Source organism: Equus caballus, chromosome 2, assembly GCF_041296265.1.
Source record: "Equus caballus isolate H_3958 breed thoroughbred chromosome 2, TB-T2T, whole genome shotgun sequence".
NCBI classification, from domain to species: Eukaryota; Metazoa; Chordata; class Mammalia; order Perissodactyla; family Equidae; genus Equus; species Equus caballus.
Window position 1 is genome coordinate 86,406,322 of NC_091685.1, and position 15,755 is coordinate 86,422,076.

The 15,755-nt window shown below is 43.5% G+C and overlaps 1 protein-coding gene across 15 annotated transcripts in view; it reads right to left on the bottom strand.

Annotated features, from left to right (window-relative positions):
* TRIM2 (tripartite motif containing 2) overlaps positions 1 to 15,755 on the bottom strand; it is a 151,234-nt gene that overhangs the window by 80,528 nt on the left and 54,951 nt on the right. For 2 of the 15 annotated variants that reach the window (XM_023636424.2, XM_070257711.1), the window contains exon 1: positions 14,873 to 15,005. The exons of 11 other annotated variants lie outside the window; for them this stretch is intronic. The gene's annotated coding sequence lies outside the window, so the exon portion shown is untranslated. Of the gene's footprint in view, positions 1 to 14,872; positions 15,006 to 15,755 lie in introns of those variants that run through there. 2 more of the 15 variants (XM_070257785.1, XM_070257736.1) reach the window with 2 other exon arrangements.

The following is a 15,755-nucleotide window of genomic DNA, read 5'->3' on the forward strand; positions in this document are numbered from 1 at the left end:
TTGGGGATTAGGGCTTTAACATATGAATTTGGGGAGCACCAAGCATTCAGTCCATTACAGGGAGCCCTTAGGTTTTTGTACAAGACGGTCTGACCCTCTTCTGCCTCTGTGACCCCAGCTCCTGGGCCTCCTTGGTATGACTAGGGCATCCAAACACTTGGATCCAAACACAGGTCACTGGACACACTGAGATCCCATGACCAAACATGGGACATTGAAGCCTAGCAGCTCCAATGCATGCAATGGGAGCTGGAAGTGCTACACTTGTTGGTTCCAGGCTTGCCCTCCAACAAGTCTTCTTCAAAGGATTTAAAATGCACTAATTCTAGCCCTCCAGAGTGTGCTGAGTTATTCCCCTTCCTGTGCTTTTTAAACCTTCCTGCCTTTACACGTGCTTTCCCTCTGCCTGGAATCCAGTCCTTTTCTTCTTACTAGAGAGTCAATTGATGCGTGACCTCTATTCTGAAAACTCTCCTGATAGCCCTTTCACCCGGGCTAGGTATTCACCCCTCCTTTGAGTTACCATCAATCCTTGTACATCGGTACTTCTATTGCTGTACTCACCACTCTTTGCAGTAGCCATCAGTTTAAATGTTTGCCTCTCCTACTAGAGAGTGAGCTCCTGGCCCACACCTGACCCATCTTTTTATCCCTGGATACAGCAGGCTCTAGATATAAGTAAGTGCTCAGTAAATATCAGTCATGTTTTCTATGAATATTACTTTCCCCCCATACACATTTTGGCTCTTGGCATATGAAGAGAAAGGAAACTCATATTTATCTAGCACCCACTATGTACCAGGATCTGTGCTAAATACCCCATTTCATTCTCAAGACAACTTTGCAAGATAGGAGTTATTGGTTTGTATAAAACACAGATTGAAGAACCATCTTAGTAGAAATAAGAAAGAATATTTATCCAAAGTGTCTAGGGACCTACCTGATCAATTTTAGGTTAATAATATTTCTGGAGCCTAGTTATCTTAACTCTAAAAGAGCACAGTGATTGAAAACGGTGCTTTAGCAAGTAACATGTGTTATATGTATGATTGAAATTCAACATTTTAGCATAGCTTGTACCTACCAAAACCTACAAATGACCAAAACCACCCAACTTGGCATGAACAGTAAGGCTGCCATGACGTTAGTGGAGCGGTCCACCATGATTCAGTTTACCCTGCCTGTATTCAGTGGATTGTGCTGCTGAAACACTCCCACGAGTCCTTTGCAGCTGGTGGATCAGAGCATCACCACTTCCATTGTTCCTTAGAACAGATGTTCTTCAATTATTACATTGGCATGATCTTTAAAAACTGGGTGAAAAAAATCCTTTAAAAATAATTCCATTGTTTAGATGTTTCTGGTGTTTAGATGGCCAGATAAATTGATCTTTTATTGTCCCAATTTTGTGGTCTCCAAAGACCAACATCAAAAGTACATAGAAGTCATTTTTTTGGTTATCACCAATGGATTCCACATGTTTCTTCTATGTCCAGTAAGAGCTATGACGTGGTATTTCTCAACAGAAAAATCATTATCTTTACCTCTGTGAAATTTGCTTCACATATTGTGAAATGTGTTATACCACATGTCATGCCTCATTCATTTTGGAGGTTATTACCCATCAAAACATGTAAACAACGGAGAACTGGCAAACTTTCCCCGAAAACTATGTGTTAATTTGGTTTACTGACTTGTTTTTGAGTATTGCTTGGAGGGTAGACACCAACACACACAAGCTACTGCCACCACTACCTTAAGGCTTATTCTTACTCAGGGGTTAGATGGGTAGAGGGGCAAAAGGACAAATAAAGGAGAAGGCCCAACTGCCTGGGCACTTTCTGCTGGAGGAAGTAGGTTCAGTTTCATGTGGACTAAAGAAACTGAGCTTCCAGTCTACCTGGACCCAGGACGAGCTCTTGAGGTCATTCCACTGCCACTCCCCATCATGGCATCATGGCAGATCTCCCACCACATACCTCAGGCCTCCACACAACTGGGGAAGTTGTAGATCATAGAGGGATAGAGTTAGAGAACAGAGTACAGATCTTCTAGTCTTTGAAAAAGAGATAAATTAGGTTTCAATATTGGTAAGATCATTCAAAGACTGTCCTGATACTCTGGTTTTTTGCTTGATAATGTAGAAAGCATGTATGTATATACACCACCACCAATGTGTCTGTGTATTTATATTTTCACATTTCATATACTTTGACTCATAACTTATTTTATTAGTATGCACACTCCTAAGTAACTAAGAACCATAAACATGAGACTTGAATGTATATGAGTTCTAAAAAAAACCCAAAACACTAATTAATCATCAATTCATCAAATGTGCTTATTGAATACCTAGTCCAATGTGATTATAACATGGTGCCAATGGAAAGTTAAACGAGATATACTGAAGATTAAAGGGCAAGAGTTAAACTCTAATCCCTCCTACCCCGGCCCCCCAGAGTTAAGTCGGCAAGCAGAAAGGAGAGCCAGACCTAGCTGATTTTCAGTTCTGTTCATTTCCTCATTTATGAGAAATGACAACCAACATCATGTTCTAGATGCTGTTAAGTTTACAAAGAAATTTAAGACATGATTCTTAGACTTAAAGAACTTGCCATCAAAAGCAAATATGTAGATAAAGGACAATCTTCTCCAGGAGAGAAGTCTACAGCAGATTGTATAGGGTGCAAAGGAGGACTGAGGAAACCTACTTTTGTTGTTAAAAAATGGATAAGAAAAGGTTCTGGGACTGTCATGTGGCAGCATTTGAGAGGGCTTCAAACGGTTGTAGGACTGTGACAAGTGAAGAGGAGTGGGTGAGAAGCAGGCAGTGAAGGTGTTAGGTGTCTCCAAGCAGAGAGAGTCAGCATGAGTAGGCACACAGGCAATGAAAACAGCTTGGTGTTCCATGATATAAGGTCCAAGGTGGGGAAAAGTAGAAGAAAACTAAACAGAAGTGAAACACTAAACAGAAGCCATCCTGTGGATGGTCCTAACTGCCAATGTGAGCGAAGCACACTGACCAGAGCAATTTGAGAAGCACAGATGAGTGACAGAACTCTGTTTTAAGAGAACTAATCTGTGTGCAATTAATATGATGAATTTCCTGAAAGAGAGAAGGCAAGAACACGAGTAAGGAAGTTACTACTACAGTTTGCTCATCCATTCATTCATTCATCAAGGAAATATTTATTGATCACGTGCTATACGTTGGGCATCTGCATGCACCCAAGGAGTTTGGGATACAGTGAAGAATGAGGCATGAAGCCCTCAGGAGACTTAGAATCTGGGGAGAAAGAAGACATCACAATTCGGGCGGCCAAGAACCTTGATGGAGGCGAGCACAGGGTGCCCCAGGAGCCCAGGGATCCAGGGAGGGTCTCCGAGGAGGTGACACTTGGGTTGAACCTTGACTGATGGGTAGGGATTGGTCAAGGGAAGAAGAGTGGAAAGGGTAATAGGTCAGGAGGAACAGCTGGTGCAAAGACTCTGACAACCTGACATATTCAGGTCTGCAAGAACCTCTGGTCCAGAAGGAGGTGAACTGAGCCATTTTAAAAAATTGAAAATAACCATTACAACTAAAATAACAACCACGGCCATTTATTTAAGTACTTAGTATGTGCAAGGTGCTATTCTTTACACATGATCATTCACTTAATTCTCACAACTCTATGAGCTAGGCTTTACTATTCCCATTTTACAGATGCACAAACTGACTTCAAGTGCTTTAGAAATTCACTTCTCAGAATCACACAGCTATTAACTATTGATTAAGGGATTCAAATCTAAGTTTTTCTGACTTGAAAATCAATCTTGAGCTTTGAGGGAAAAGTAAGAGTCAGCCATACAACGAAAGGTAGAAACAGCATTCCAGGTAGAGGAAACGAAGGTGTGTGTATGTCAGCAGGGGGAAGACCAACTACAAGCAGTTTGGAATTACCAGAGGATGAAGCACAAGGCTGGAGGTAGAAGACACGAGTGTGGAGAGGCAATCAGGGGCCAGGCTATGATGGAACCAGCTTTGTAGACAGAAGGGTATGAACTTTAACCCGGAAGCTATGAAAGCCACTGAAGACTTACAAACATGAAAGGTAGGAAGGGATGGTCACACTCAAGCTGAGATGTAGTGAATGGGGCAAGACTAGGGGCAAAATTTCTCTAATCCAGTGAGTGATGATGGTGACCCAGGCTTAGAATTCTCTTACTCGAAGAATTAGGAAAATGATGCACAGGCAGCCTAGGTGAGAGGCGAATGGCGGCACCCCTCACAGAAAAGAGGATTCAGGAGGAGCAGCAGAGGGGTCTGTGTGCTTGGGGGTGGGACGGGGCAGTGGAGGGGTGGGGATTGAGAGAGAAGGTGATGAGCTGAGTTCAAGTTTAGATATGTTGAACTAAAGATGCTTGTGGAACAGCCACGTGGAGATGTCAAGCAGGCTGTTGGGTTCACAGTTCTAGGCTCAGAAGAAACAAAGATTTGAGCTGTAGACCTAGGCAGGAAAAGAAATCATAATAAGCATTAACTATTAACCAAGTGCAGTCCATAATGCTTTTCATGCATTTTCTCTTTAATCCTTTCAACAACCATATGAAGTAAATACTGTTATTACCCTCATTTTACAGATTATGGATCTAACCAGGACACAAGAACATTCAGCAACCTGCCTAGGATCATGCTATTAGTAGAGGATCCATACACTTCTACACCCGAATTTCACAAATGTTTGTAACACAACAGAAACATATTTTATGTTGCAGTCAAGTACAGACATATATATTTCACTGAAACAAAAGGTGCCTGAGATCACAATTAGCCCTCTGCTGTTTTCTACTCTTTTTCATTTCTTAAATAGGCTGGTTGCAACCCACAACTTGATGCCCAACCTACTCATGAAACCTACAGTCTGAGAATTGCTGTTCAACACGCTCCTGCCTCCTACCCCTGAATCCAGTGACGGTAGAAGCACTGCAAAGGTGAGGAGAGATGTAAGAGACATCAGGGACGTTAGGAGGGAACTTCGCTTCAGGGCGATTTTGAATCAAAAGTCTAACATGATGAGAAGTGAATCCTTTCCACCCAATCACGCCGGAGGACACGTCTGTGGAAGCCAGCTCTTCAGCAGTGAGTCATTTACGGCTGTCACACGCATTTATGAGGATTGAAGCCATTTTTGCTGCCAACTTTTTCCACTGTACGGCACAGGAAAGGATGCAGATGCACTGAACTTCGGAGAATTTTGAAGTTGTTGGTTCTAAAATTGCTACAGTATCACATGGCAGCAGAATTTGGGCACACAGCCCAAAGAAAACCAGCTCTGTGGCTGCCCTCCACTTTGATGTGATTCCTGCAGACAGTAATTGTAATAGGAAATAATACCTCCAAGGCGGAAGTTATGGAAAATGACATTTAACATCTTGCTCAACAGGAAATGGTTTTGCTGGCAGGACTTTAGGAATCTACCCTCAAAATATACCATAGTCACTGAATGTATGCCTTCATCCTTCCTTCCACTTCATAGGAAGAGGGAAGATGTTCTTCTTCAGTAGAATTAACCCCTTCTGAGTGGTCCATCTGGCTCCTCATCACCTCCAGGGTCTCGCTCCCTCAGTTAACCCTTCCTTCCCTCTTCAGCTCCATCTTTTCCTCCTTTAGCATGGCTTCCTTCCCTTCTGCCTTCATATACACATTGGTTTCCTCTCAAAAGCCCCTCATCTCGAAGGAATGATAAGGGTGATATAATTGTTCTCTATCTTAATAGAGGTGGTGGTTACACGACGCATTGTCAAAATCATAGAATTGAACATTAGAAAGGGTGAATTCTACTATATGAAAACTATATCTTAAAAAAACATGACTTTAAAATAACCCTCTACCCCTCGACCCTTTTCACAATCCTGCCACCCTGGGATTACCATCCTCTTTCCTTCCTTCCTTTCCCTGACACTTTCTTTCTCCAATGTTTTCATTTTAGCTAAGACCATAGTCTTCCCCCAGTTGCTCCCCAGCCAGTTCTCTTCCTGTTCTCCTCCCACCTTCCTATGGCTCCTGGCACTGAAACTTCTACTAGAAACTCTCTTTTTCTTCAGAACTTCATTGTTTCTCCTCTACCTCTTTAAACGCTGCTTTGACTCAATAGCAATCCTCTAACTCTGGGAATTTGCCAAAATACCAAGCCCACTGCTTTCTGCTAAATTCGCTCCCTCAGAGATCTCACCCACTCTCACAGGATAGAGGACTGCTTGACTGTGTTTGACACTCAAATCTATGTCTAGAGAGAGGAGAGCTGGCTCAGGTTTCCAGTGACCCAGTGGACATCTCCACTCAGCTCTGTTACCACCTCAAATTCAGCACATTCAGCTGCCTTTGCCAACTGCCCTCCCTGGTGTGGATGACCTCACCATTGGTCCTTCTCCCAGGCCAGAAACCCTGAAGACATCTCTTCTGTGTCATCCCTGTAGTCAGTCATCAAGATCAAAGGAGGCAGCACGCACAGAAATGCTCTGTAAATTGTCATGTTCTAGAATTATAACATATGTATTATTATGGCTACTACTTAAATCTTTTCAACGACTCCTTTGAAATGTCTATAGATCTTTCCTATTTTCCTCCATCCTCCACTCCCAGCTTACAGCTCCCTCCCTTCCCTCCAGTGTATTCTGCATTCTGTTGTCGGCCCACCTTTATCAAAACACCTTTTCCCCTCTCACTCTGCTGCTCAAGACTCTTTAAAGGCTCCTGTTATGGGCTGAATTCTCTCCTCCCAAAAAAGATATGCTGAAGTCCCCCAGTACCTCAGAATATGACTGTATTTGGAAATAGGTCTTCACATAGGTAATCAAGTGAAAAGGAGGTCATTAGGGTGGGCTCTAATGCAGTATGACTGGTGTCCTTAGAAAAATGGGAAATTTGGACACAGAGACCTGCACAGAAGGAAGACGATGTGAAGACATAGGAAGAACACTATCTACAAGCCAAGCAACACCTGAGGCTATCAAAAGCCAGAAGAGAAGCATGGAACAGCTTCTCCCTCACAGCCCTCAGGAGGAACAAACCCTGCCCACACACTTTATGGAGCCTAAACAGCAGTCCGTGTTCCTCTTTGATTTGGCCCCATCCTCCCCATTCAACCTTAATTCCCAAGACTTCCCTACCTAGACCTTCTAATCAGTCCCTCCTCCAATCAGACGGGCCTCCCTGCTGAGCCCCATCTGGAATATGCTCTCCACCTCTGCGTGGGATGTTCCCAACAGCCTATTATGTCTTACCCACTTCTCTCTTCCATCCAAATCTTGCACATTTTTTAAGCTCTAACTTCGGTTCCTCTTCGTCAATTACATTGTTCCTAATTTTTCTCTCTCTCCTCTGAACTGTCACTGTACTTAAGGTCTGTGTCATATAAGCTGACACTTGATTATGTCATGTTCATATAGTTCCTCAATGGTTTCTTGTGTGATATTCTTGGGTCTGGAATTAAATTTTAAGTGACCAATAGCTATTGGAAACCACTTTTCCAGACACTTTCCTAGATCTGTTTTCTCCGTAAAACATCCCCTCCTCTAGAACTTCCCACGAGTCTTGTATTATTTTACCAAATGTCATCCAGTCAAGTATCACTAAGCATTTTGGTTTTGTGACAAGGATGTTCTAGGTGTGAGTACAGTCCTTTACTGGAAAATCACTGGACTTCTTGAAGCTTTAGTTTCCTCACCTCTAAGTGTTACTTCTCAGAGTCATTGTAAAGACAAGATGGAATAATTTATGTGAAAGTGATTTTTAAAAGGCAAAGATTTACACAAATGTAAGAATAAATCACTATTATCATCTCAGTGCCAAGATAGCTCACTAGTTAGCTGCTATGCTGATGAAATTATGGGCTCAAACCAAGTGAGCTGGTTCTTCTAGATTGATGCCACAGGGGCCAATAAATTTCATGACTAATAAAGAGTGAGAGGAGGGATGGAGAAAACTGCAGAGCACATCCTGGTGGGTCAGCAGGGTTATCTTCATAAATAAAAGGTAGATAGCACACAGTCACCTCAATCTACCCTAAGCCAGGCAGCATCCCAGGCTCTTGGAAGAAATAACTGACAGTCCCGGATATACTCAGCTCTGGTGCAGTAAATCACTAGGCAATACATTCTGCTTACGTCAAGGGGTTAATGTTCTAGGTTTTTGGGGATTTTTTTGGTAATTGACTTATACTGGTTTTAAGACTGAAAGTTAACCAAGAATTGCTAAATATGCCTGCAATATGAAAAGTAAGTTAACCTTTGTCCCTTTCGAATCTCAATATGGTTCATCCCATGAGCATAATGAGTCAAGGAAGAGCCAAATCCTCACTCCAACTTGCAGTGAAGACGAGCTTTAGCAGCATGCAGAGTCCATGGTTTGGGAAGTATTCACGTCCCCAACCCCCAAACTTTCCCTTCAAAAGCAGCCATATGAATTTAGACTTGTTGTTTTTTTAATCTAACTGTTTCTCTTTAAAGGGGTTAAATTAACCTTTTCGTTTACTTTGCCTTTGGTATTTGTTCCACAAACTTTATACCCTGGCCAATGATTTCAAGTGAATCAAGAGATCATTCTTAAGTTGTGGACTCCAAATACAGCATGCATATTAAGAATATAAGTAGTGTAGCCGTTATTATGTGTAAAATTCAGAAAGCTGGGCCTTGGGTCTTGAGGGGCTGGGAAATAGAGCTGGCATACAACAAGCAGGATGTCTGGGTGTCTCCACCTGGAACGACTCCCTCCCTCTGGTCTGCTGGCGAACCCCCATCCCCATTAACCACCCATCACCAGATCCTAGCTGAATGGCTAAATAATGAAGTCTGAAGACCAAACTACTTGCAGGCAGACCTGGCAGCACTTCGGTGAGTGCATGTATCCAAGGGCCTTGAAGAAGAGGAAATGGTTTAGAAAAAAAAAAAATCTAGGAAAAGGAATCTATTTAGTTTTATCTAGATTTGGTTTTAGCATGGAGCATCCTGTGTGGAATAAGCCCCAAACATGCCAAGAATATTTTGTACCGCATGACAAATGAAAACCAGCTCCCATGCAGATGGAATTCAGAATTTCTTAAGCCAACAAATCTGTCTTCTTCCCATTATAGAAACTGCTTTAACTATTCAAAGCAAATTCTTAATTATTTCCCATTCTTGATATGTAAAGTCCTTTTAGAAAGTAGTATGAATTTGATCTCTAATAGATGCTTATTAAAAATTCAGAAGCTTTGTTTAAGCAAAACAGTTGATGTGGACTACAAGTAAAAGCCTTATAGAGGAAATCTGAGAAATCCAACTTTTCGTTCTTTTAATGACATTGTGTTAAACATGAATAAAACATACCTTCTTCTGTGGGGTCTGTAGCTGAAGCGGACATATTAGCGTAGATGTCACAAGAAAAAGGAGCACTTTGCACAGGGCCCCCACACTCTTCTCTCCCACCCCTTCCCTTTTCAGGCTCTTAGATGTTTTCATGTTGTTTTGGCGGGCAATTTGGCAGCTTCAAGTGGGATTTAGCCTCAGGCATCAATTCCTTTGTACTTTAGGTTTCTGGACTGAGATGCTTGGGGAGGAAAGGGATGAAGGACAGTCGAAGGGTAATTGCAATTTGATGGCTGAAAATAGGGGAAAATAACAAAAAGATTGCAGTTAGCCTGTGCTCATCCTTCCTCTAAGCAAATGGCACCCTGTCACATCACTTCATTGTACAACACGACTGTGTGACTTCCGTGTGACCTGGGGCAAAAGAGAGCATTTATCATTTAAAGCTCATTTGTTGTAGAGCGTGTGGCAAAACAGACTGAGAAGCATTGCTTCTCTAAAACGGAAACAGCTTTGTGAAAAAAGTATTCTTTCTAATGGTACCAGGAATCTGGAGACCACATGCTATAACTATTTGTTAAATTTGGTTTTGATCAGTGGTTTCATTATTGACTAAGATTTAGAAGCAAAAGACATCTTAGTCTCTGCCATTTGTCTTCTGCAGCAATCAAGAAGCAAACATTCAGCCCTTTTGAGTATCTTTTCGTCTGCTTTCTTGGGTGACTTCTGATTGGCCATGCTAAATAAGGGAGTATCCAGAATACGTGCTTACATTTCATAAGAGGTTCACTTTTATAATCTCCTTCTTTGACTAACATGGCAATTATTTTGCCTTCCATAAGCAGAATCCAAGGCATGGGATAAATGCAGGAAGCCCTGGACATAAGCTGAACAATAAAGGAGAGCCAGCTGCCCCGAATCTGCAAAGAGACAATTCACTCACCAATATCGAGGAGATTACTACGCACTGAGACAGGCTGCCTAAGTCAAACTGTACCGTTAATCTTGAATTACAAAAAAGAAAAAGAAAATGAGAGGGATCAGACCTGACCCCAGGCTTTTCTTCTTTCGAGTCTCCTCCAAGATCATACCATTTTCCTTCCCCAACCCATGCTTCCAGTTCACTATTTTAATTCCCAGCAGAATCATAACTAAGGCAGACGGCCCAGCTAAAAAGATAGATACGTACCCTCCCATCGTGGCCAACAGTCGAGGACAGACAGGCAAGCTAACAAGATGCAAATCCCATTCAATGTGGCTAATGCCTTTTTTATCACTAAGCAAAGGCCCAGAAAACCCACCCTTTTAGGCGGTTTTACAACATAACTTTGACACCATTGTTGAACGTGCAATACTAATTTAAATAAATTTCACATGGTCAGCAAAAGAGACAGCTCTGTCTTTGTTTAGTCTGAGAGACTATTTTTATGATTAAAGAGACCTGATATCATCCTCTTAATTAAAGAAAAACTCAAGGCTATCTATCATTTACCCTCCAGCAATGTCCACATTATGGGTCATTTTGGTACTAGCCCGGTCACTGCTCAACTCCTTGGTGGCTGGGGAAGGAACATTATAGGAATAGAGCCAGGCACCAGATAAGTGTCTTGGGGTTTACGTATCGAGTGTCACTTCACCCAGGTCGTGCTGAAAGAGCCAAAGAACACAACTTTCACTGCCAAAGGAAGCCAGTCTCCCATCAAGGGGCCATCTTGATTCCCTCAGGAAATGGGTGTAGCTGAATTATAGAAGAGGGTCCTACAAGAGCCCTAGACCTGGTTTCCCAGGTGAGGAAACCAACAAACACGTGAGAGAAGGATGTTCACTGATGTCTAAAGGCGCCACCAAGCCCTGAAATTCCTTCAAGGCTTATGTTCCGCCTTTTACTCAATTGTACTTTCCAGATCTTAAAGCAGGGGGCTTGAAACATAATATTTGTTCAATAAATCCTGTTGGCTGACAGATTGGGCTTGAAAAACATCTTTCCTGTCTTCTACCTCATTCGACAGAACAATCTAAAACAAAACTGGGTCTAATCTTTCACATTTTTGGTCTTATGTCAGATCTATCTTTTCAGGAGTCTTAATCTGAGAGACTTTCCATTTTATTTGCTTCCTGGTCCTCAGAATCATCATCCCTGAAGGTCAGCAATGAGAGTTCTAAAATGCTAATCCTGATCCTAATGGAGATAAACAGGTCAGCAAGACACTGTGTCTCTCTTGATATTTTGGTTTAAATCAATGACTACATTTAAACTAAAGAAGACATCCCTTGAATAGCAGACTTTCTGAAACCTGATAGACATTTACAAAAGGAGATGGTGATTTAAAAGGCTGATCACCTCCCAGAACTCCAATTGCCTCCAGCATATTTCTACAAATTGCTCTGGTTCCAGAAGCCTGCATGTCTTAGGTCGGTTCATTTTCCTGCCATTAAGGCAGAAGCGAACCTGTATCCACAGTTTCTATTTGAGCACTTCCAAACTGTCATAAATTCATAAAGATGCTCACAGACACAGTGTTTTTATTTGACTCAAGCATACATCCTAATTTTCCTGGCCAGTCCTTTTGTGTAAATAAATTTCATCTGGACATCCAGTAGGTTACAAAAAAGGAAGAACGCATTGAATATTCTAGGGAGAGGATATTTCTGTTCAAGGATTAAGATGAGATTCAAAGGCAGGCTATGAGAAAATAATAGTTTTACGTAGGAAGGAACCAGTATAGTAACACAAAATATTTGCCAAAAAAAGCGCAGTTTCTGAGGTTGAATTTCCACTAAACTCTCAAAAAACACATACAAGCTGAGTGGCTAATAAACAATTAACTGAGTGTCACTAGATTTGCTTCCCTTCATCTCCCCTCTACCTACTTATCTCAAAGGTTGCACTTGCCAATTCTCCTAACGCTAAGACCAAATACCATCCATATCAAAGACTTACCATTGTCTTCCAGAGAAAGTAACAAACCAAACTCACAGATGACTTGCAAGGACTTTTTCAGACCAACTCAGCAGGTCAGTCGTAAGGTCTAATACATAAAAGTATAAGAAATAACCTTGGTGATAGAGTATGATAGCACCTCAGCCTTGACTCAAGGCTTTTAAGATGACAGTCTCAGAGAGGCCTGTCAAACAGACATCCTGGAATATATTTTCTCATGAAACTCAAAAGGAAAATCGTCATTGTTCTTATCTGCATCATTAGCAGCAGCAGCAAAAGCATCTTGCCAGCACCTACCAGCATAAAGTTTTAGAGCCTGTACAAATCAAGCTAAAATTGTCTTTTGGGAATTTATAATCCAAGATGGATTTGGGGTAAACCAAGCAGTGTCATTTTTAGTGGAGTGGTGAGAGAAGGAGAAAGGTCTGATAATGTTATCTCCCCAGATTTCAGGATTTCAGGATGGCATTTTCAAAGGTTCCTTGGGCATTGCCGTAAAATCAGATTGGGTTATCTCTACTGAGCAGGCCAAGTTCTCACCAAGCAGTAGCTGGAGAGGTGGTGAGTTACTGCTGCTCAGAAAAGACCAGATAAGCAGATCACTCTTGAGCCCAGCCTCTTTCCAGAGCAGTCAGTGGACAGAAATTCAAAGGACAGAATTCAACCCAAAGGCAGACCACAGAAAAAGTCAGAGTGTATTCTGCTAATTCTCAGGGAGACTTCCTAATCCATTTACGTTCAATGTCTTATGAAAAGTTCCTTCCATCTGTGTTTCAATATAAAACAGAAATACCAAGCTGCCCAGACGATCAGGAAACCATGCAAGTCAACATTAAAATGATGATGCAAGAAAAATAATTCAAGATGTAGATGCCACATTTACTTTGGAAAGATACAACGGAATTTCCAATGGAGGATTTACAGACATAGAATTTTCCAGGAAAATAAAGGCAGGATTTGGAAAAATGTTCTGAGAACACTGATAAGGGGACACTGTCATCTAAACAAATCTTGACACTGAAAGGTAATGGTATCCTAGATTCCATGATCCAAAATAGAATCATGATAGGTACCTAAATGGCATACCATGGAAAGGGTAGAAAGAAAAGGGAAAAGAATGTGCAAATATGAAGGTGAGTGAGATCTCATGTTACCCTTCTGCACCCAGTCGAGAACATGACTGAACTACCTCACCATGAAGACATTTCATTACTGTAGGTGGCCCTGCCCAACTCAACAAAATCGGTATTTACCTTAAGGGAGGAGGAAAGTGTAGTTTTCGTTTGTTTTTTTAATTGATCTTTAATTGCTAGATGTACCCAAATTTGAAGAGGAAGAAAACATAATGTAATATGCGTCATAAAGAATTCAAATACTTTGCCGCTTTGGTTAAGGCGGTGACAGCCAAAGGGTTCTGAATCATTCCTGCGCTTTTCTTTCTCTGAGCTGAAGGGCAGGTACTCGGTCTGCCAAGGATGAAATCAAGTGGAAATCCGAGACAGGAGGTCAAGCAGAGCTGGGAGGCAGAAAATTGAACACAATACCTCTTTCCACCCCCTGGTACGGGATCCCGGAAATACAAGTCGCCATGCAATAAACCCATAACTATATTCTAAAAATATTGATATAAAAGTTAATCTCGATTGTTAGAAGAAAACAGGCTAAAACTGTTCAGTGAAAAAAGGCATTTGTGTGCATACTGCCACAAGAACAACAACCCACCCCACCTAGGGGCTAACCTCATCTTTGGATGTCTGGAACTCTAAGTGTATTAAAACTAACTGTTTAAAAAGCATTCGAATCTAAAGCTGTCTCATAAATCAAGGCTGGTGATTTCGGGGCGGGGGCGCGTGGGGAGGGAAGGAATGAAGAAGGAATCAGCTGCTCTATGAGTTTGGATTTCAAGTGGGAACGAATTTGGGGTTCACAGAATGCTTTGGATCTGACAGGCATTTCACGCGACAAACCTCCCTCCCCAGCCCGAGCCTTACATCTAATTTGTCAGCAGCATGCAGTTTTCAACATGGGGCATGCACTTTCAAAATAAATACACCAATCTAAAAGAGCCACAAACCCCTCAAAATTCAACATCTCCCTCCTCTGATAAGCCAGAACTTCAGTATGAACTTGGGCAGAGAATAACAGCGGAGGACAAAAGGAAAAGAATCTTTCGGTAGTTAGTTTTAGGGAAACAACCAAAACTTAAAAGAGAGAGGAGGAAGACCATCTTTCCAACAATTATTAAAGCTATTGCTTTAAGAGTGCAGAATATCCTTTTCTCCCCTCGCTGCAAAACTGTGTTAACAGCTTGACTTCCGAAGCTTTGCGCACGGACTGCAGGAGCGGCAAGAGGGTCCCCGCCTCCCGGGAGACTCGGGCAGGCCCGGCCTGGACGAGATGCAAAGTCAAGGCTCAGCACTTCCGCAGCCCCCGCCGGCAGCCGCCCGGCTCCCGCAGCCCGGCTCCAGGCTGGCTTCCAAGCCCTGCGGCGAGGATCCGGAAGCGGGTTCATTGCAAGCTCCCCGCACGCCTCGGTCCACCCGGACTTTGCCCAGAGGGGAAGGTTCCAGAGGCCGCGCGCGCCCAGCCCGAGCTCTGACTTACTGCAAGACGGCGACCGGCTCGGCAGAGAACAGGCGCGCTCGCGGGAGGGGGCGGCCGGCGACTCCCGGGACTCCGCCTGCGGCGGCGCGGCGCCCCCGCCGGGGCCGGGGTCTGCGGGCTCCAGGCTCCCGGCGGCGGGCGGCGACCTCGGGATCGCGCCGCCGCTCGGCGCCGCCGTGTCCTGCCGCAGGCGCGGGCCCGGCGCGGGGATGTCTGAAGGCGAAGCTGCGTTATCGCCTGGCGTCCCCCGAGAGCGCGGCTGATCCGGGGGCAACCACGGGCCAGCGGAGGAGAAGCTGCCTCCGGGCTGGATTCTGATGGGCCTTAACTCGGTGTCCCCGCTTCCAAAAGGCTCTCTGGTTGGTCACTTCCATTCTGCGCTCAGGCCCAGAGCAGAGAGACATCTGTTTTCCATAAGCCGCGAGGCAGAGGCAAATCCTGGCTTACATGTGGCCCAACCCTCGCAGCCTTCCCAAACCCCGCGCGGAGCTAATCCCCACACAAAAAGCACGAAGACAACACGCGAGTTGGTGCTCAGTTCCAGAAGGATTTCCCAGGGCGATGACTAAAGGCTCTTGCGGCCGGCCTCCGGGATGGGCCAATCGCAGCAGCACGGGGCGGGGGGGTTGGGGGGCGCAGAAAAAGGGAATTGGCTCGGTTTGAAGGTTTACTCCTGAAAACGCGTCCTCCTTGCCAGTCCTGTAAACACAAAAGCAAACTCTGTCCCTTCAGGGGAAGTGACTTCCGTTTGATGGGACAGAGAGAGGCCAGCCTCCATTATAGGACAGCTCATGATTAAAAGCAGTCGCAACTCCTGAATATGAAAGAGGAAAAAGTCTCTGCGTTTGCTTGGATTCTGACAAATGAGTCAACTACGACACAA